We start from the raw sequence: 3,816 nt of genomic DNA on the forward strand, positions 1-3,816 counted from the left end.
TTTTCTTTCTTATTTTCTCCTTTCTGAAAATGGGAATATGGGTTTTTTTGAATCTGTGGAAACTTAAATTGCTGCAGATCTGCTTTAATATTTGTGAGGGGACAGCTCTACCCACCACATGACAGCCACAAAGGTTCATTTAAGAACACTATAGCAACCAGTAAATAATTAAACACTGTGCTCTCTCTCAAACACCAAAGCTAAAGAGACAGGGATAATGAGAGGGTCCTTGGGCAAAGGACACAGGTTACATTAAATCATTGTTATATTATTTTCCAAGTGGATATTTCTTTCTTTCTTTCATTTCAGCTGTTCTTTTTTAACTAAGGCACAGAGACACATGTGGAAAGTACATCATAATGTCAATGAAATAAGAAAGGCTGAATTCTGCATGCAGAGAGATACTGAGCATTGACACCAGCTGGGGGAAGTTTGAGGGCAGACATGGCAAGGCTGGCTCAGCTGGCAGGTGGAAAATGTTTTAGTTGAACTGCCTAAATTGATTCTGTACAAAAATTAACCCTGTAGATGATCCCCTGCAAATATGATCCTTTGCTGCTGTGAGAAGACGAGGGCTGCATACATACCTGGAGGAACTCCTTGTCTCTGAATTGACTTCTATTAAGCTGGTGACACCAGCCACATTAATTTACCTTGTCTACAGAATGAATGGCAGTGAATCAGAAGGAAAATGAATTTTGGTAAGGATTTTGGCCCCATTCTTCGTGGAGACAGAGTGCAATGAAGTAACAGCTGGTTTACTTCAAGAGGGAAGTTGGCACCTCGTGAATGCAGAGGTTTCTCCTCGAGGCCATCCAGGGAAGTGCCATTGGGAACACCATGAGAGCTTGCACCTGTCCTGAAGGAAAGGTACCTTCCCTGCAACTCCCTGGCAGGAGAGGGGTATGGATAGCACCAGCATGTAGAATGATGGTTTACAAGGGATTTTTAAAAAAACTGGGCAATTATTAAATAGTTAAATAGTTTTTCCAGGAGCTTTCACCTTACATAGATATGCTATTATAATGTTATTGCGAAAGGTAGAGGTGAGGGGATTGAGTTCCGAAATACACAGGGTGTCAGGAAATGAAGATTACTGCTGCTGACAGCAAGATAGGTGAGTCATAAAGATGCAGCTGAGAAGATTTTTAGAAAGAAAATATGAAGATCTGTAAGGTACATGACTTTTACATCTAACAGGCTGAATTAGACAAGAGAAAGAAGTTCAAAGAGTGATCCAATTCTTATTTTTCTCACAACTATCTTCTAAAAAAAAAGTATGATTTTCTCAAAAAAAATTGGCCTGCAGGACAAAATTTTTAATCCAAGAAATCAAAAATAAAATCAAAATGAGAGACATGATAACACTTTTTAAAATTACTATATAAGGACAGGCTATTAAGGTTTAGTGCAGGCTCACACAAATTTTTTTTAATAGATTATCTGTTTTTCTTCAACGGATAGAATTTGTCAAACATTTGCAGTGGGATGAGGTGCTCTGACTATGTGAAGAATCTAGGATGGGTGTAAGGCAGAATTGTACTTTTTTTCCCCCAGAGGAATTGGAAAGGGATGATGGACTCTGCCTTCAGAGGCACATGCTATTTGCCATAAACAACAGAGCATCCTGCCTGTGTACTGAGGGTTTGAGATGATGAAGGAGGTGCACTGCTGCTGCTGAAGGAACAAAGCAGCTATCCACGTTTATGGGTGACAACCAGCAACTTATCAACAGTGCTAGAATTTTGCTCCTTAGGAAAAACACGTTATAGTGGCTGCTGACTTCTGATTTCCTGTAATTTACTTCACCAAAAGCTGACAGATTGATTGCTTAGTGTTGGCCATTAATGTTTACAATTCCAGCAGCTGTCATGGACAGTCATGTAATTCAGAAATTTTGAATACTTCAGGGCTCTTCTGGTCTTTGAGGGAAGAAAAAGCATATAAGTTAATGACATGTTAACAGTGTGACATCTTGCCACTGAGTGCAGGGTGTAATGGATGGGACTGGCATTTTTAACAACATGGTCATTGTGAGAGCACTGATGTCTCTGTAAAGAACTCCACCTAACCACACATAAATGGGAGCCACTTTCAGAATTACCTGTCCATCCTGGGAATTTATAAGTCAGGCTTTCTACTGATGGCAAGAATTGCGTTGTCTCCTCTGTTTACAAATACTACCGTGACCTGAGCCTTGGGGTTTAACTAAACCTGATTTAGTAGACTTGAACTTCAAAAGTAAGACATTAGACATCTGTTTCTGCAATTCAGAAGGTTTTTATTATGCTCAAGTGTTGTTGATTCTTTTGATTTTTCAGACTCTACAAGAATCCTAGCTAGTCAAAGGATGGAGGGGAACATTGCTGAAATGCAGAGATTCACACAAGAAGCTTCCTGAACTACCAAAGGCTAGGTATTAACAGCCAAACTGGAGAGGAGAGTATTTCCTCTCAGATTTTGGTCTCACCTTGTTTTTAAATTCCATTTTTTTATTACATAAAGTGATTTTTTCTATTTGTTTTCCTTTCAGGTAATTCATGAGCAGTTTGTCTTTGCTCTGCAGATAGTACAGACCAATATGCTGCACACTATGAAATAAGCAAGATGCCAGTAAAAAAAGTAGACTAAACATGGATGAAAAACCTGAGGGAAAACTTGTCTACTGTGAAGTATTCCCACCAGATATCATTAAACTGTACAATACAAATCTCTTTTATGAGCCTTGCAATGCGGAATATGCTTAAAAAAGAAGAGCTAACATTTTCTTAGATTAAGATCTTATCTAAATCTTAAAGTCTGTGCTCAGGGTATGGAGCTGTCTAGTCATTCAGGTGCCTGCAAAGGAAGTCTTGATCACAATGGGGACTAGTGAAATAAAATGAGAGGAGGAATGAAACATTTAAGATGATCTTCACTCAAAAATGGAATTAATTCTTCATTACATTATTAATTCACTACTGAGCATAATTAATTTATCGGCCATTAATGCTGCTATTTGCATTACCTGGATAAAAGCACAATGTGACTTTCCTAACACATTTCAAAAACTGTAATCAGACATTGAATTGCTCTTCAACAGTGCTATCCAGATTTAAACCATAGATTATTTGGTCTCTCTAAACTGCTTTCTGAGGTAGGTAATAACTTAAGAGACTGCATGAATTAGTGTGAACAGGTCTGATAGGGGACAATAGCAAAAAAACCACTTACATTCTAAACACGTCTCTGTATAGGATACCTGAGGCTGTTTCTAAATCATTTGCCCTTTCTTCAACGTTCCACTGCTTAGAAGATCCCACATTAAAATGTCTCTTAAGCTCTGTGTTCGCTATTCAAGATGTGGACAGATTTGTGGGAGACCTCTGCACACAGACAAAGTCCTCACTTAGAGAGGAAAAACACAAATTGTAAATAGTGCAGAGAAGTTTGAGAACCTGCACTTGTTTGACACCACCTTTTTTCAACACTTACATTCCTATTTATCAGTGTAATTATGGCATTTCACATGTTCTCCCACTGTTACAAAGATTTCCATATATGCAGTAGGAGGTGGAAGGAGAGAAATTCCAACCAGAAAAACTTTTAGTTTGGGTCTTAAGTGTTTACTTGTGCTCCTTCTTTCCCCAGATAGTAATAAAGCACTCTCAAGACTGAAATATAGTCACTGTTGTTGTCATGATACTGGAGTGTGCTAATACTACACCTCTATAGTGTTATCTTAATGACCTCACTGAATTGCATAAATAATATTGGCAATGATATGTAAGAAAAAAAATCAAGTTCAGTTTTCCTAATCAATTCTAGCCTGCCAAG

General features: G+C 38.2%; 1 long non-coding RNA gene across 1 annotated transcript; it reads left to right on the plus strand.

Annotated features, from left to right (window-relative positions):
* The first annotated feature begins 444 nt into the window (after positions 1–444).
* Positions 445–3,067, plus strand: LOC136286117 (uncharacterized). The gene is made up of 3 exons (XR_010719774.1): positions 445–701; positions 2,322–2,416; positions 2,534–3,067. It is a non-coding gene; the product is annotated as an uncharacterized lncRNA (long non-coding RNA).
* Positions 3,068–3,816: the final 749 nt, after the last annotated feature.

The sequence above is a fragment of the Chamaea fasciata genome, unplaced genomic scaffold, assembly GCF_029207755.1.
Source record: "Chamaea fasciata isolate MVZ Bird 193981 ecotype frontalis unplaced genomic scaffold, bChaFas1.0.hap1 SCAF_2, whole genome shotgun sequence".
Classification (NCBI taxonomy): domain Eukaryota; kingdom Metazoa; phylum Chordata; class Aves; order Passeriformes; family Sylviidae; genus Chamaea; species Chamaea fasciata.